The sequence below is a fragment of the Callithrix jacchus genome, chromosome X (genome assembly GCF_049354715.1).
Source record: "Callithrix jacchus isolate 240 chromosome X, calJac240_pri, whole genome shotgun sequence".
NCBI classification, from domain to species: Eukaryota; Metazoa; Chordata; class Mammalia; order Primates; family Cebidae; genus Callithrix; species Callithrix jacchus.
This window is the reverse complement of record NC_133524.1, coordinates 107,480,706-107,499,539: the sequence shown is the minus strand read 5'-3', so window position 1 is coordinate 107,499,539 and position 18,834 is coordinate 107,480,706. Positions and strand designations below refer to the sequence as shown.

At 44.2% G+C, this 18,834-nt stretch overlaps 1 protein-coding gene across 32 annotated transcripts in view; it reads right to left on the bottom strand.

Annotated features, from left to right (window-relative positions):
* Positions 1-18,834, bottom strand: part of PAK3 (p21 (RAC1) activated kinase 3) — a 287,279-nt gene that overhangs the window by 115,394 nt on the left and 153,051 nt on the right. For 6 of the 32 annotated variants that reach the window (XM_078362160.1, XM_078362161.1, XM_078362141.1 and 3 more), the window contains exons 1-3: positions 14,170-14,394; positions 12,961-13,070; positions 7,335-7,482 (exon numbers count right to left, since the gene is read on the bottom strand). The exons of 4 other annotated variants lie outside the window; for them this stretch is intronic. The gene's annotated coding sequence lies outside the window, so the exon portion shown is untranslated. Of the gene's footprint in view, positions 1-7,334; positions 7,483-12,960; positions 13,071-13,188; positions 13,256-14,169; positions 14,395-18,834 lie in introns of those variants that run through there. 22 more of the 32 variants (XM_078362162.1, XM_078362164.1, XM_078362140.1 and 19 more) reach the window with 5 other exon arrangements.

Here is an 18,834-nt window from a genome sequence, read left to right as displayed (position 1 = left end):
GTAAACTGCTTCCACTGTGGTGTTTGGGACCAAAGCCTGAAAATAAGCAGACCTTCCACCCACAAAGCAACATTTCAACAATCAAAATCAAGGGCAGAAGAATGACTATGATAAGAGAACAAATTGCTGGTTCCACCTGCATCAGGAATCTCTTCTACTCCCCACCCCCACAAGTTTGTGTATCAGCAAATAAAGGAGGCATCACTGAGGGCTTTACTGATTTCAAGAGGGGAAGTAGGACTAGAGGGGATAGCTAAATAAAGAGGAAACATTGCTCCAAGAAAAGCATGTCCTAAAGAAACACAGGAATTGAGGAAACTCTCTGTGGACTAATCGTAGTTTTCACTCATCGTTTTGAGTGGGTATGAGCACTGACACCCAGCTTGTGGCCAGGCAGAAATAAAGACTTAAAGGAAAACAGGCAACAAGTCCTGTGAAAATCAGTCTTTGGCTGCAAAGAACCATACAGTTTCTCTGTTATGTCAAGGATCTGTTCCTTTGAAGGTACCTACCTCAAAGGGCTATGATAAAAATAAGCTCTATCCTGTGTTAAACATTTACTATAAGTCAGACATTTTGCTAAACATTTTCATGTATTGTCTCATTTCAACCTCTTAACAACTCCATGAGGTAGATGACATTAGTGTCACTCCCATTTTACATGTGAGGACACTGAGGCTTAAGGAGCATAAGTAATTTCTCTTTACTTGATCTTAGCCAAAAGGCCTGAGAAACAATGGGGATAATTTCTCAGACACAGCTAGGAAGTGTCCAAACTGGGATTCAAATGCTGGTCTGCCTAATACCAGAGCTGGTGCTCCTTACACCTCTATTGAAATGGAAGAATGGGTTATGAAACATTTTGAAAAGTATAAAATATCACATAAATGCAAAGGAGTAGGTTTTCTCCATGCTTCTCACTGAATTCTGGCACATTTTGACAGGTACATTTTTAACTTTCTAATATTCAGCCAGTACAGCAAATTATATAAATGGCCTTTGGTGAATTTTGATGTAATGGCCACAATTTTCCAAATATAAAACTGCCCAGCTGTTTCCCTTAAGCCAGCAGTCCTCAATTTTTTTGGCACCAGGTACTGGTTTTATGGAAGACAATTTTTCCATGGACATGAGAAAACGGGGTGGTTTTGGAACAGAACTGTTCCACCTCAGCTCATCAGGCATTAGATTCTCATAAGGAGTACACAACCTAGTTCCCCTGCATGTGCAATTCACAATAGGGTTAATGCTCCTATGAGCATCTAATGCTGCTGCTGATCTGACAGGAGGTGGAGCTCAGGGAGTAATGCTTGCTCACCTACCACTCACCTCCTGCTACCCAGTTTCTTACAGACTGCAGACCAATACTGGTCTGCAGCCCAGGGGTTGGGAACCTCCATCTTAAGCTATCTCTTGGAGGAGGTGGTGGTTAGATCTTAATTAAGTGCAATATTCCCAGTAAGGTCTGCAGATCACTCTTATCACTCTACTTTAGGCCCAGTAACAGAGTACTCTGTTTTACAATCTTCTGGGAATATGGCACAGCCCTGCCCTGTGCTGAGCAAGCTATCTATAAGGAATTTTACTTTGGGAAGTGACTTCCCTAAATTCTGACTGCTGTCCCCAGCTATTTGTGAACTGTCAAGGTCTTTGGAGCCTACAGACCACTGGATTTCATGATAAAGGTCCCTCCACCCACAAGTTTCCAGACTGTTGCCTCGTACTACTGGTTTCATGGCAACTTGATGTTTCCCACACAAATGAAAGTATCTTAGGGGGATATAGATGTGTCTTCCACCCATTTGAATCTCTGGGCCTAACATTATGTGGAGCCCACAAACAATCCTCAATCTGAGCTGGTAATGTCACTGCAATTCTGGGATTGAGGAAGAGAAGAAGACAGACACTGGGTCCGTACTGATAACGTGTTGCTGCTCAGGTATCCCTTTTAGTTTCTTGAGTCTCAAAAGTAGCTTTTCTGGACCTAGCATTGTGCTAGGCATCAAAAATCCAAAACAAGTAAGATAATATAGTTTTTACTATCAAAGAAGTTCTCAATCTAAAGGCAGGAGTTGGGTTATTTTCCAGAGAATAAGCTCTTCCCTAAGACATGCTGGAACCTGTACCAAATGGCAGCTCGGGCATATTCTGCACTCATTTTTTTTTTTTTTGCTCCAGGGAGACTCCAGCAGGAGAAGCCATGTACTAGGGACACTCCTACAAAGTGATCTTGTGTTTTCAAATCTTTGGTGGCACACCACTCTTGCATTAGGCTCCTGATGGGTTTTTGCTTCTTTACATCCACTTGCAGGGAAACCTACAGTCTTTCTGAAGTGCAAGAAACTTCCTTCAGCTTGTCTTTATCCACGCCTACTGAAAAATCTCCTCTGGCAACTTGTTAGTAACAGCTGTTGAAATTTCAGTGGGGTCTACTATTGCACACGAACACTTACAGTACAAATTTACCTTATCATCCAGCTAGTTCATTACCCTTCTCTTTCCTTTCCTTGAGTGCCATGTTCCAGGGTTAACAGGGTATTAAGCATACCTGGCTAGATTAGAGGTGGAAGCAGGCCTGCCCTTTCCATGTGTGTAACAGCAGGCAATTCCAGATCGTAACTATAAAACCAGAGACACGCACTTTTGTGTATGAAACCATTAAGAGCACATAAAGAAACACATCCTTCACCTTCCTTTCACCACAGAAGAGAAATGAGGTAGCATAAACACAGTATCTAAACTCCAACCTGTGTTACACAGGACTGGCTAAAAGCTGCATTAGAGATGACCTCTGTAAAAAGAAAAAAAGTATGTGGAAAGGATAAAAAACAAACAAACAAACAGAAAACTTGATCTGTGGGTTTGAGCCTTTTCTTTTTAATCCTAGACATAAATTCTACTCCTTTCTGCTCTTAACAGATCTATTTCTTGTTGACTTCCTGGATGAGACTAACATTTTTCCTTTGGTAATTGGTTGCCAATATAACCTTTCAGCAGGGGTTAGGAGAGCATTAGTGGCAAACAAAGAAAAAAGAGAGTGACAACTATGAATATTAACTATTGCTTGCAATTAGATGTATCCCAGTATGTGTGTGTGTGTGTCAGTGAGAAAGTACGTAAATGCAGGCCTGCTGGTATGAGGGGGGACGATTAAGACTTTGGGAAAGCAACCCCATCAAAAAGTGGGTGAAGGATGTGAACAGACACTTTTCAAAAAAGACATTTATGTGGCCAACAAACATATGAAAAAATGCTCATCATAACTGGTCACTAGAGAAACGCAAATCAAAACCACATTGAGATACCACCTCATGCCAGTTAGAATAGCAATCATTAAAAATCTGAAGACAACAGATGCTAGAGAGGATGTGGAAAAATAGGAACACTTTTACACTGTTCAAACATTGTGGAAGACAGTGTGGCAATTCCTCAAGGATCTAGAAATAGAAATTCTATTTGACCCAGCAATCCCATTACTGAGTATATACCCAAAGGATTATAAATCATTCTATTCTAAAGACACATGCACACGTATATTCATCATTGCACTGTTTACAATAGCAAAGACCTGGAACCAACCCAAATGCCCATCAAGGATAAACTAGATAAAGAAAATGTGGCACATATACACCATGGAATACTATGCAGCCTTAAAAAAGGATGGGTTCATGTCCTTTGTGGGTACATGGATGAACCTGGAATCATCATTCTAAGCAAACTAACACAAGAACAGAAAATCAAACACCACATGTTCTCACTCATAAGCAGGTGTTGAACAATGAGAACATGTGGACACAGGTAGGGGAGCATCACACACTGGGGTCAGTTAGGCGGTGGGGGGCTAGGGGAGGGATAGCAGTGGGTGGGGAGATTGGGGAGGGATAAGATTAGCAGAAATGCCAGATGTAGGTGACGGGGGGATGGAGACAGCAAACCACCATGGCATATATATACCTATGTAACAATCCTACAAGATCTGCACATGTACCCCAGAACTTAAAGTATAATTAAAAAATTAATTAATTAAATAAAGAGTTTGGGAAAGTATGGATGCGTGAGAGTGTGGGTTACTATCACTATGTGTGAATCAGCATAAATAGATATGGGTCAATGTGATTATCTCAGTGGTAGCTCAGTGTCAACGTGTCCATGTGAGAGTCTGGGTAAGAGTATATGGTGGATTGCAGGAGTGTGACTTCCTGAACAGGTGTGTTCAGGTAAGTGTATTAACGTGAGAATGTGGCATGGTGAGTGTGTGAGCCTATGTTGCCATATGTGGTATAAGTAATTGCCTGTGTGAGGCAGTCAACTGACTATTGCAATGTGAATTGTGTATGTCAGTGTGGTATGTGCTAGTGTGAATGCACGTCAGTGACTCTGCATGTCATTATATGTGCACTGGTGTGAATGTATGTAGCAATGTGAGAAAGGGCATGTCAGTATGAGAAAAGAAGAGTGGGAATGTATCAGAATGTGAGTGTGTGGCAAGTCTGATTGTACCAGTGTGAAAATGAGTGATATGAGTGGGAGATGGTATGTCAGAGGCTATACATGTTCATGTACACAAATGTGAAGGAGTACGCTTGTGTGTCCATGGGAAATAGGGCATGTATAATTTTGAGTGTGCAGTTGTGAATGGGAGTGAGTGAATATGTGAGAGTATAAATACATGTGCAGTATGTATTTTTATGTGAATTTGTATGAGGACTGAATATGAGTGAGCATATGTATATGTCATTCAATGTGAATATACCTGTGTGTATAAGTGATTGTGTTTGAGTTTGAGAGGGTAGTGATGGTTGTCAGTAAAAACAGCTGAGTTTATAAAAATGTGTGTGTGTGTGGCTGTATTTTAGAGTGTGTGCCTGCAAGTTTGGTATAGAGTGTGATGATGTCTCAGTGTGAAGAAAGTGTGTGAGTGTGAATGTGTGTGTCAAAATATGTGTTTCTATGTATGACTATGATTATGTGTAAATGTGTCAGGGGCAGGGAGATTGTTTTAGCTCTGTGTATATGCATGCAAGAGCGTGTAATTCTAAGCGTAAAAGTGCAAGTGGGTAAGATGGTGCTTCTTATGGTATGAGCAAATACGAACATGGATATATGAGCATGTACGTACATTTGTGTCCCTGTGATAGGTTTGTGACTCTGAGGAAGAAACAGTGATGACCTCCGTGCAAGTACACTGGAGTATATGAAACTGAGCATATGCATGGCTGTGAGTGTAAGAAATGGAGTGTGCGCAGGGGGAAGTCAATGTATTATTTGTGTACAGAGTGTGTATGACTACATAGGAATTTGAGCAGGCAAGGGTGATTGTATCCTCTGTGTGAATGTGATTAAGTGTGAAAGTGTATGACTGTGTGTGAGACTGTAATATTAATAGCACAAAGGTGTGAGTGGCTATAAACATGAAGGTCGGGTATATGGTAAGTGTATTGTGTGCATCAATATGAAAATGTGAATATGTGTATGCTGGTTAGTGGCAGTGTGAATGTACCTGAATGTAGCATGTATGTAAATGTGATTGTCTGTGAGAGTGAGGGGTAAGAGTAATCATCACTTTGAATGACCCCAGTATGAAAAGTGAGTGAGCCCAGGGGATAATGTGGCTGTGTGAATGTACAAGAGTACATGGATGTGCTTATGAGAGTATGTATGTGTGTGCACGTGAACTAAAGATACCAAAATAACTTTGTATGAGATGCTGGGAAACTCTCTCCAGAAAGTCTCTTTCTTCCCAAAGCCACAGCTTGTCTCCAGTTACAGGTAAGTTCCTTAGCTTCTCTCAGCCTCTATCTCCTCCTTGGTAAAACAATGATGATGATACTATCTAACTTGAGCTAGTATCACTTGTATAGTCAGAAACAGCAATAACTACTAGAAAAAAGAATGCCCACCTTGCAAGATTACCATAGGAGCAAATTGGTATGTGCCTAGCACAGAGCTGGCAACATTAGACAAGAAATACAAGTTATTATTGCATCTGTCACAGAACACCAAAGAGTGATCCAGGGGCTTCTCATTTTAGTCAGTCCTAGTTACCTTCTGTCCATCAAGGTCTATAGAGGATCCCCTACCAGAACATCACTAGAAAGTTGAATGCATCAGTATCAACAAGGCTGTAATTTCATACCTTCAATTCCAAGGCTGAAACTCTGGAGCTTCTCTTTCATAAGAAGGCATCAGAGAAACACCTGCCACTGAGCTGGAGTTTTACCTTGTCTGTAGGTCCAATGTATGCTCAGTGTGAAAGGGAACTACATTGCTTATTCCTTGCTTGATTTTTGTTTAGTTCGTTTTTCTGGTTGGTTTATTAAAACATTTGGTTGGTGGTTTTTTGATTTGGGTAGTAGGAGAGATGCCTAAGCAGCTGACAGATAGAAGACCAGATGAAGGGACAGCAAGCTACAAGCAGGTAGCCGGACTGCAGGGAATAACAACAGAACACCAGATGGAGAAGCTGACAGAAGAAATTATGATGCCTGCCTGAAAGGCAGACAAAGATACAGAGAAATGATCGGAGAGGCAGGCCATGAAACCTGAAAGAAGTGCAGAGGAAGAGAGAGAGGCCCAACTTGCAAAGCTGCTGGGGAACTGCTGAGCCCTTTTAAGGGAGACTAGAGATCTATAAGATCTAGTCCCTGCCCTTAAAGAGCTTACAGTCTAGTTTTCCTGGTAAGACGAATACTCCAGAAACCATCCAAGAATTACTTAAAGCAGAAGGGCAGCAAGTGCTACACTGCATGCTACAGACTCAAGTGTTGTTGGAGACCTGCTGGAGGCAGTATATCCTGGTTTTGTGGGAAAGCAGAGAAGGTTCAGGAAGATTTAAGCCAAGCCTGACAGGCCTAGAAGCAGGGATGGAAGGGGTGGTGGTACACTTCAAATAGGAAGGCAAAATTAAGGTTATTGGGCAGTAGAAATCACAGGAACTAATTGGCAAATTTGCAGCATGTGGCTAAAAAGCCACCCAGGCACCAGGAAAGAAGGGAAAAGAAAATGACAGCTTGATGGGAAGCATGTCTGTGTTACACTGAAGCTCGTAGATGCTGCTTGACATCTGCAAAGGACTTGGCAATGATTGTTACGTTATTTCTCCTCCTCACCCCAAAATGTAGGTCAAGGCTGTCATTCCCATATTACAGGTGGGGTGGGAAGCAAGAGACCAAAGGCAGCTGTACTAGGCAAAATTCCCCAGAATGTAGGGGTCATGCCCTGAGGCCTAGCTCATGAGGTCCAGGCAGTCTTTGATATTGGGAGATCTGGTGGAAAGGCAGCATTTGTATGTATTTGGAGATCCCTAACTCCCTGCAGTGGACTTCATTACTCACCTCACAATGCCACTGCTGCAGGACTTCAGCACAGGTGGGCACTGCCCATGAGAAGGGCCCAGGCTGACTTCAGCTCCTACGGACTCAGTGCTGGACACACCAGCTGCCACAAGACGCAAGAACTCAGCTGCTCTTTCTTGGGGGAAACCTGCCGAGAAAAGCATTGTGGGGGAGGGGGAACCTCTTTCCCCACCTGCTACTGCTCCCGTATCCAACCCCCACCAAACATCATCATACACACACAAATACAAATGCGCGCGCGCACACACACACACACACACACACACACACACACACGCATACTCTCTCTCTCTCTCTTTCTCTCTCTCTCTCTCTCTCTGGTGAATTTCAAAAATCCCTTAAGAAAGCTAGAAAATCAGAGAGCTAAGAAGTGTGTAATAAAGCACTGTTACATAGGATTCCAGAAAGAGCAGAGAAGTGGGAGTCAGGAGACGGTAGTTACAAGTTGAGAATTGCTGTTAGTGACCTCATCATTCTGGGCCTGCTTGCTATCAAGTGAAAAGACCTGCCTTAGTTGCCTTGGATAAGTGTTGGGAAAACTAAATCAAATAAGACAGATGTGAAATATTTATATAGTTTGCATAATTATGGAGCAATGTGTATAATCACAGGAGGTGACAGAGTCCAGTGGACAAAAGGAAACTGACACTGGCCAATGCAGGTTGGCTGTGTGAATATGTGAGCTTCCTGATGTTGTGGCACTGCATTCAGTTCAGTTCAGTTCAACCCTCAACTCTAAGTCTCCACCTCCATTTCCATTCCCTTTTTCACTAACCTCTTTCACTGGAGAAGGGGAAAAAATGTCTGTCTCCCAGGCAACAGCATTCTGAGGTCTCCTAATTTGCTACCATCTCAGGTGCTGAAGGCCACAGCCTCTGATCCTAATTGGAGCTCCCCTCTACCTTCTCCTATCTCTACCAGGTAAGTCTTGACAATCTTCCCCAGGTTCCTTAGGGTGAATATATACTGTTTACTGTTGTCGTTTGGTGATAATTTACTTTAGTTTTCCAACAGAGCTTTCCAAGTCTAACCATGAAGGAGACAGTCTCTTTGGCCCCTCCCTTTCTGCCTTTTCCCACAGTCATTTGAGCCTCTACAGGGAGAAACTGATATTCTCTTTGTAGGACCCCAAGTCCTGCAATCCATCATCCTCTGCTTTCCTTCCCCTTCTCCCAATGGTGTTTGTCCTCAAAGAAAAGCAGCAACTACATGCTAATTCTATAGAAGGCATGATTCAGGCTAGCACCTATTTATTAGAGACCAGAATGAACAGGGTCCTAATCCAAAGAGATGGCTAGATGAATATCTAAACAAGGAGTTTGCAAAATTGAAGCCTTAGGGAGCCAAGAAAAGCCCCATAATATGCAATTCCCCCTTCTGGAATAAAAAGTCCAAGCCATACTCTGGGTCTGCCTCTCGCTCTTGGGCAATACTCCAAAGCATGTCTGTCCCCAAGCATCCCTGGCATTCCATGTGTGCTTCCCACATGCACACTCCAAGCAGCCTTTCCAAATCCCACCCACTGCGCCACTGAATGGTGTACTCGCCCCCTCCCTCCCTGCGTGAGCTCACCCTGCAAGAGGGTGGGGCAAGGAGGAGAGGAGTGCGAGCTGCCAAAACTGCACAGAGGGGTGGGGCTCAAGGAGGGCATGGGAAGAATGGCCTCAAGAAGCCCCCTGCCCATCCCTGGGGATGAGGGCAGACAGCAGAGGCAGCATCCACCCATTGGGGTGGGAAAGAGTACTAGAAGATGTTAGAGGAGGAGGAGACACCCCCAACCTGTACTACCAAGAACCTCCATGTTTTTGAGCAAGATCAAGAGCTTTCCTGAAGCCTACCTCCACCTCCCCCTAGCCCCAACTGTAGCACCACTTTCTAACTGCATGACGGCCTGCCATGATTCTACCATTTGCCCAGCTAGAGTTAGTTGCAGAATCAACTGACGGGACACAGTATTCCACCTGGGAGCAACACTCCTCTCACCTGCCTCGGAGTGTGTTGAGAGTGGGGCCAGGGGAGATATCCTGTGTGAGCACATGTGCATACTGAGTCATGTGTATCTGTGCAGTTCCCTGTACCATGTTGCATGTCTATGTATGTGTACTGTCATATCTACCATGATATGTATGTATTGAGTCTGCATCATACTGTGTATGTGTACAGTGCCTTGTTAATATCATGTTGTATATGTTGTATATATGATCGTGTCCATAAGCTACTGTGTGAGCGCTACGGGGCTGTACTCTGTTAAATGTAAGTTGCATCTCCTCCATGCTTTGTGTATGTGCGATGTGTCTCATTCATATTGTGTCATATCTCTATGCCATGTTGTGTGTCTGTATAGTGTTGTGGGCATTGTGTGCCTGTATCATGTTGTATGTCTGTACCACCTTGTTGTGCACCTATGGCTCAGCCTCCAGTTAGAGACTAAGGTACCCAACACCCATCACCAACCCAACTCCACCACCAGCCACCTTGCTACGTTCCAACTTCTTGGCAGAATCCCTGTCTGGGGACTAGCACGGCCACCTTGGGGATGAGAGTAGGTGGAAGAATGGACAACTACCCACTCTACCATAGAGGCTTCCCATGCCAAGTGTCTTGCTCAGCACTGAAGATGTCTAGGAAAGGAAGTTTGGAACCTTTTTCGGGCCCAAAGGAAATAGCACTGGGGAGGAAGTTTGGGGCCGCTGACTCCCTCTGTAAACCCCAAGCCCCATCCATATATGCAAGGAGAAGGACTTGCAGGAAACAGTGGCTACCTGAGTTTCTCTGTCAGGCTAGTTGGAAGGACTAAGAGCCTTCTCCACAGGGAGTAACAGCTGCACAGGGGCACTGGGAACCAAGCTGGGTCCTGGGATGCCTGGGGAGCTCTGTTAAAGTTGTCCTCAGTAAGGTCACTAGAGGGCACTGTTGTGCTTATTAAGGATAGTGTTTCTTTGAGGGTACTGAATTCCACAAAACGGAGATAGGGAGAAGGACATGAAGGAAAAGGATATTACCCTAAGCCAGGCCCTTCCTTCACCTTCATCCCAAGACTTTGTTTTGAGATTGGGTTAGGGAGTAAGGCCTGCTAGTGAATATATGCCACCCACCCATCTCCTCAGGTCTGTGAGACCCCCCCCCCCACATACACACACACATACACACACACACACACACAACTTTGCAGGGCCTTGGTTATAGGGTCCCTAGCAGATTATTGACTTGGACTTCTCTTTTCCCTCCTGTTCGCTATTCACTAGAAGTAAAAGTAAAGCCACACTGCTGAAAGAGATGAAATACATCTGGTTGTGGGGTTGCTTGTTTTGTATTGTTTTCCCCAAAACTGGAGAGCATACAAAAAATATGGGGTCATTTTTCCAACAGGGAAAGAGGTATGTACTTTAGTGGACCTGTCTTCACTAACAAGAATAAATGGACCGGCTTCCCAAATGTCACGACCACCTTAGAGAACACCTAGTGCCAACTTCATCATTTGAAAGACAAGGAAACTGAGGCCTAGAGAAGGGCAAACACATTGTCTGGGACCCCCAAACACAACAGGGGTCCTAGACTGTCACTGTCTGGGACAGTGTCTTTCGGGGGTCCCAGACCAGGCCCTAGCCCTCCAGAACACTTCACTTCTGACTCCCAGGGTTCATTCCACACCAGTTCCTGGTCTTTCGGCCCCTAAAAAACTTCACTTTCCAAATCCAGGCCCCTCCAATCTCAAAGAAAAACTCTGGCCTCCCTCTCCACCATGTGGGTTCCAAGGCCATCCTGTTCCATCTCAGCAATCAGGCTTCTCTGCGACCACACCTTTCTAACGATTTCCTCTTCCCACCAGTAAATTGTTAATCTCCTTCCAGTTTTCAAGGTCCATCTCCCCATTATGTTTCCCAGACTCAGACCCAGCTGTAGCTGCACTGTTTGCGCCTCATTGCATCCCCTGGGTTTAACAGAGATTGCCCCAACCTGCAGATAATTGACCGAATGTGGAAATCAGAAACAGATCTATTGCATTGGTTAACATTTCCAATTAAACTCCCGGTTAGGCTGTGTGTTTTAGTGACTCAAATAATCACTGCATATGTAAATTCAAATGCCTTCCAAAGCAACGGAGCGCAGTAGGAAGCGACGCATATCTGGGAGGAAATGGAAACCGGCAGACCCGGAGGTTCATTTGGTTTTCCGATAACCCTAAATGAGATTTTAAATGTGTGGCTATTAGTTGATCCGAAGCTTTAAGCATCACACCTGAAATGGAGGACTCGGGTCCTGCGCGTCGTTGCAGGCCCTTTCCTGCCCCCTGCCGGAGAAGCTGCGTAGTGCCGAGTTGGCAGACAAGTCCACCCCAGGCCCTGCAGAGGGAACCGCCTAGCCCCCGGCAGGCGGGGGTGGGGAGGGATGGGGCTGGGGGACGAGTAGCGGTGGGTCAAGCTACGCCCCAGATGCCTAGACTGCTGCACTTACCTTCTGTAGCAGAGGTTTTCCACAGTTCCCTGCGCACCCAGGGTCCCCAGGGATCCTGAGAAGGAGGGCTTTTTTTTTTTTTTAAAGCAGGGGTCTCAAACCAGGTCATAGCCCACCTATGTAAAAGCAGTCAACCTACCTGTCTAGGCCAGATTGATAGCGCCCCTACTCCCCTTTGGGGCTCTTTCCTTCCCCACTCCTCTCTCCTTACCCAGGAGGAAAGAGCCAGTTGGTGAGGCTGCTGCTCATTGAGTTTCTTCTTGTTCTTTTGGTTAAAGCTACTGGTTCCTGAAGGTGGGTTGCACGGGTGGGAATGCTGCTGATTTTAAACATCTAGAATCATCCTTCTAATTCTTGATTGAGCTGCAGCTGCCTCTACCACCAAAGCTTTCCTATCTCACCAGGGAAATCAGGGCTTTTGGGTTCCTCGTAAGCCCATGACTTTTCTTCTATCTCTGTCTAGTTTGTTCCTGCCTTCTTGCCTACTCCATATGATCTGTAGGTCTGACTTTTTTTTTTTTTTTTGCCTTGGCCACCTTCTTTAACCTTAATTTAGCAGCTTAGTCTCTCACCTCATAATAGTTTCTCATGTCAGCACCTCCCCATCCCTGCAGTTCTTTTCACTCTCGTTTCCTTCACCTGGAATGTCCACTTCTCACCCTCTCCCAAGACCTCACCAAACTTGTTTGCTCTATACACCATTTACCTCTGACCAGGAAAATCTGCAACCTGTGGGAATGGTTAGCTAGTCAGAATGTCCCTAGGGTCCTGTGTCCCCTAGCTTATAACCCTATTATTGCATGTAAAGCTCCTTTTCCTTCAAGGCCCACTTGCCTGTCTGGAGGCTTCCGAGGTCAGCTCCTTGACATCCTAAGGTCTCTCTAACCTCAGGATTCTCAGCTGTCAGCTCTTGCCCAGCCTACCTACTAGTCTCTTCCTATTTAGCTTCTTGCATGGGGCTGGGGGATATGAAATTTGTATCCAGAAACAGAGGTTTACAAATGGCTCTCTCTCCAAGCCTCTGCCTGTTACTTATCACAGTATTAAGCCCCTTTGCCCAAAGTTGCCCCTGATTGGAGGCCTCAAGTACCAAATCACAGATCTTGCCCCATAATAATTTTGCAAATGGCCCAGTGAAAACCGCACTGACCTTTACACCTTGCTCATCCCAGAACAGGGCCACGGTGTTGTCACCAACAGGAATGGACCTCCTTCTGTTCCAGTACCTCAGACAGCCATACACTTGGCCTGGATTTGAGTCTGCAAAACCATGGGGGGAGCAAGACTAACATGGCTAAAGGCTTCCCTGCTGAAAGCCGTTTTTTAAAAATAGCACTGCAACCGCCCCCATCATGCTTCCCAAAGCCAAGGCACTCACCCTTCTCTCCTTTGCTTCTACAGAACAACAGCCCAGAACCCTCAAGCCTAGAATCTGGAACTGGATTCTGAAAGGTGGGACCAAAAAAAAAGTGGGGCCTCTAGCTCCCTCCTTGCTTGAACCCCCCTTCCCACCATCCCCCACCCCACCCCACCCCTTAACCACCACCTAGGGAAGGAAAACCTGCCAGAGCAAGAATCTAAAATGTTCAGTTCACCCAAAAGTGCGGCAGTAATCTTGCCAGAGCCACTTCACAAACTGAGGGCAATGCCCCCAGAGAGCTAAGGGGAACGGGGGAGAAGGAGAGGCAGTGGACCCAATGACCCCGCTCCCCAGACAAAGACAGGGCCAATCCAGGGACCCCGAGCTTTCTGGGGACGTTATTGCATCATTCCAGTCCCCACAGGAGAAAAGAGTCCCCCTGTCATTACCATCCCCCCCACCAAAAAAGGGGAGGGGGATAAAGAAAAATAAAAGAGGGGAAGGCACCCGTTTAAGAAAATCGTCACTTTTTCTGTTTGCTCGGGTGGGGGTGCGGGTTCTGCCGCGGACTTGGCCAGACCGTGGCCACACCCCCTCCCCTTCTCTAGGGGACCGCTGTCACAGCTACTGGGGTTGGGTAGGGGGGTGGCGGGGGGGGCGAAAGGGAAGACTTACAGGCTGACGTAGCTTTCAAGGCGGATTTTGCCTCAAGTGGCCCAGGCCCCAGTAAACGAGTCTAGGGTTTGACCAAGCGAAGGAGCCCCGGCCCTCCGGGAACGGCCCTGACACACCCACTTGTCCGGCAAACCGGGATCTTGCAAACTGCTCGCTTGGTCTCGGGGGCTCCGGGGAGCCACGTAGGAGACTCGAGGCTGGGACACAACCAGGACAGGAGCGGGGTCCGGAAAGGCAGAACATCTGCCCAGCAGCCTTAAAGCATTATCCAACAACCACCCCCTCCCCCGCGCTAGCCCGGGTGCAGTTAGTCGCGGGATTTACCTGCCACGGATCCAGCCACCCCGTCAAGACCTTTCCTCTACCACCGAGCGCTCCAGCTGGCGGGGCTGGGGAGCCGCAGCCCCGCGGCCGCAGCCGCAGCCCCGGGCCCAGCCCGCTCCCCCTGGCTCTTCTCCCGCCCCCGCACACTGGATCGAGGCGGGGAAAAGCTGCAGCCCCCAGTGCGAGATCCCAGACGGTTAGCTGGCACAGCTGCCCGCCCGCGGTAGAGCCCCTGCTCGGCAACCGCTCCCTAGCCCTTCTCTTCTATGACGTCACCCAAGCTCTGCACCTTACCTAGGCCAATCAGATGGTGAGCATAAAACTAAAATCGCCCTGAGTGGGCTACTGGGGACCAATCTTTTGTTTCCAGGCAGGAAGCGCCTGGGAGGGGGGAAAAACTGAAGGGGAGGGAACACCGAGAGGGAAAGGGAAAGGAGATGGAAACTTCTACACTGTCAGGGTTGTCTAGACAGAGGTGGGGCCATCAAAAAAGAGATGCACCTGACAGGATGGAGAGGAGGTGAGATTTCATGTATCTTCCTTAATTGCTCCCCTCAGGAAAATTGGGATTACAGATGAATTTTCAGGGGATGAAATCTGTCCAGCTATACGGGCACGCTTTATTCGGGGAAAAATGGTTTCGATTTGGGACACCACCTGTCAGCCAGGCAGGTTAAACTGATGGACTCTCTTAAATAAACAAAACTAAGAGAGGCAGATGTGGTGGTGGGATTCAAAGACATGGGAGTCTTGATCGGGAAACTACTTTTTTGCATATGAAACACACACATTCAAAAAAGCAAGGCATTACACAAAAAATAAAATTAACTCTACTTTAAAGGGAGATTAAATGTGATTCTCCCTGTTCATCCTTTCCCTTAAACCTTCAATGCCTTCTCTTGTCTTTAGGATATGGTTCAAATTTTTGCAGGTGTCCAAGGCTTTCTAAAATCTAACTCTTAAAACTATCTCTTGCTACTCCAAAATCCATACTCCCCATGATTTGGCTAGATTATGTAAATTATGGTGAATCTTAGCAAGGAGACAGTAAGTTGCCATAAGAACTCAAATAATACAATATAATAAGGATATTCAAATTATAATGATGTAAAGCATGCCTACAGAAAACGATCAGAAGAGAACATAAAATTGTAATAGTTGGGTTGAAATAGTAGTATTATTAGTAAGTTTTTCTTTCTACTTTCAGATTTATTTTTATAAAGATAAACATATCCTCACATACTTAAATGGCCAAAATGGATCATGACCTTTTCCAGTGAATTTTTATTCAGTTTCTCCATAGTGCCAACAAAATAAGTTTCCAGACCAAGGGTGAACGAATATATCTGCCAAGGTCCTTTCAGTTAAAGTCATACAAAAGAGCTACAAATTCTCCAGACATAACATCTCAAGCAGTTGGAGAAAGGATGCCTCTTTTCAACTCATTCATTTTAAATTGTGATGATACAGGGAGCTGAGAAAAACAACAGTGATCCACTCTAGGGCAAAACAAGAAAGAGGGAGGCAAAGCCTAAGTGAACTCTGTAATCCAGACTATTTTAAAGGGTCACTTTGCATTTTATTTTCCTAAATTAAATATATATTAATGCATATATGAGTATTACATTAACATTGTAGAAAGTGGTGGAGCTCGGATTTTTATCTAAATGAGTCCAATGTCCATGATTTTTCTAATATGATACAGTGTAGTACTGCTAAGAATTAAATGTGGTATTACTGGTTTTGTTAAAATACATACTTTAAAAGAAACAGACTAAGACTGGTGTTTTTAAATAATCGGGCAGTTTAAAAATACCTTTTTTGGTGTGGTGGTTGTCTTTAATGCAAAAACATTCAACACCCTCACCCTCAAATCTTTGATTAATAGGTTGGAGTCAGGATGGTTCTACCTCCAATGACTTCACAGATATCTTTTTAATTAACTTTGGAGTTAAAAAATATAAGCAACCACATACCATTGACTTTTTTTTACACCATGGTAAAAATAATCTTAAAAATCACAAATAAAAATGAATGTAATTTATTCAATGTTAACATCTCTGATTGTAAAATGCATTTATTTGGGTTAAACAAGAATCTTTCTTAAGAAATTGAAAAATATAACTTGATTTTCCTGGCTAATAATTTAACTTGGGTCTTCTAGGCTATTGATTTAAATTGTAATTAGAAGGTATTTGATTTCACTCTAATCTTCCCATATACCTCAGCTATAATTCAGAGCTATTTATGCAGTCACCACACATGGTTACTTAAACGTTTCATGTGTGTATTTCTTCTCTCCCTAGTTATTGCAGAAAGTAGCATGGGGCCAAAATCCTATTGGGTGATTGAGAAATTAAAGCATAGTGATGTCTAGAAAGAGGACTAGACTTAGGACCCAAGCCTCGTTTCTTCCTGTGAAAGGGCGATAACCTGTATTATTCTTGATACAAGAAAGCAATCTTAACTGGTAACATGGTTTGTTCTCCAAGAATATAGGGCAACTGCATGGGAGCTCTCAGGGAAGGGATTCTAATCAGAAATATCTTAAAGATTTCAGCTGCCTAATTTTTCCGACTTAACTTATCATTTTTACCACTCAACTCACTGTTCTCTTGCTTGGGAGCTCTTTGATTTAACGATATTACAACACTACCATCAGAACCACTTCACACGTGTATCCTACTTCTCAGGTTACAAACCACTTTTGTGTCTCCCCATTTGATCCTCACAACAGCCATAACAGTTTACTATGAGTTATCATGATCTGCATTTCATAGATGGGGGAATAGAGACTCAGGGCTTTGAAGTTGCCTGTCCACTGCCTCACAAAGATGGTCCTGGAAACCAGGTCTCCCACTCTCAGTTCTATGTTGGTTCTGCTACGCTATATGGCCACTTGAGTCATATTTCTTCTCTGGGACTCACCAACTCCACTAGCCCCTTGATTCACATGAGAACTGAGTAGCATGAGAAGTCAACTAAAATGAACATCTTCAAACTGTTTCAGTGGAATCCTGAATAAGGGCAACATTGCTCACTCTCATATATAACTGATGGAAGTGTAAATGGCACAATCTTTTGGGAGCACAAGTGGGTAATTCTTATGAAATTTAAAAATGCATATGCAGCTTGACCCAGCATTTCCAACTCAAGGAATTTGATTATGAATATACTCATAAAAACATGCCATGAAATGTTGAAGTATGTTATGCTAAATATTATGTAACAATGAAAAATATTACATAAAAGATAGCCTAAATGTCCCTCAATAAGGGAATCATTTCTTAGCCACTTTGTCAAAGTATGATTCTGTGTAAAAAGCTGTACATATTAGTTCAACCTTTGTGGAAGACAGTGTGGCGATACCTCAAGGCCTTAGAAATAGAAATTCCATTTGACCCAGCAATCCCATTACTGGGTATATATCCAAAAGACTATAAATCGTTCTACTATAAGGACACATGTACACGAATGTTCATTGCAGCACTGTTTACAATAGCAAAGACCTGGAATCAACCCAAATGCCCATTGATAATAGACTGGATTGGAAAAATGTGGCACATATACACCATGGAATATTATGCAGCAATCAGAAATGATGAGTTTGTGTTGTTTGTAGGGACATGGATGAATCTGGAGAACATCATCCTCAGCAAACTGACACAAGAACAGAAAATGAAACACCGCATATTCTCACTCATAGGCAGGTGATGAAAAATGAGAACACATGGACACAGAAAGGGGAGTACTAAACAGTGGGGTCTATTGGGGGGAAAAGGGGAGGGCCAGTGGGAGGGGGAGGTGGGGAGGGATAGCCTGGGGAGAAATGCCAAATGTGGGTGAAGGGGAGAAGCAAAGCAAAGCACACTGCCATGTGCGTACCAACGCAACTGTCTTGCATGCTCTGCTCATGTACCCCAAAACCTAAAATCCAATAAAAAAAAAAGCTGTACATATTTAATGTACACAACTTGATGAGTTTGGGAATAAGTATACACCTGTGGAATTATCACCGCCATCCAAGCCATAAACATATCTATCACCTCCCCAAATTTTCTCCTGCCCAAATAAGGGAATCATTAAATAAATTATGGAAGATATATATTTTGGAATATTATGTATCAGCTTTAAAAATCAAGTATCTAGACCCCTATGTACTGAAATAGTAACACTCTTGACCCATTTTAAGTGAAAAAATGCAGAGCAGCATGTGCATTATAATTTTATTTTCGTTTAAAAAATTTGGGTGTCCATGTGTGTTTAAACTGCTAAGAGGGTAACTCTGGGAATAAAAGAAGGGAGGAAAGAAATGTATATGTACACAATGGGGGACATTAACTCTTTCCTTTATATACTTCTATGTTGTTTGTATGTTTTTACAATAAGCATATACTATATTTTACTTGTAAGAAACATCATTAAAAGGGGAAATACAGTCTTATTTTGGTTAAGACAAAAGCAAGCAAACCACCCCTGCTATACTGAAAGAGATCTGAATGCAGGGTCAGTGATTCAGGTGTAGCAATCAAGGCTATAGTGTGCCAGACTGAGCTGAGCCATACCTGGGCAGCATTGAATTCAAAGCAGTAATGAATAACCCACTGGGCAAAAGCAACTCAGATTTTTTTGCTTCTTTCCCACCCCTGCCCCTCAAGTCCTACA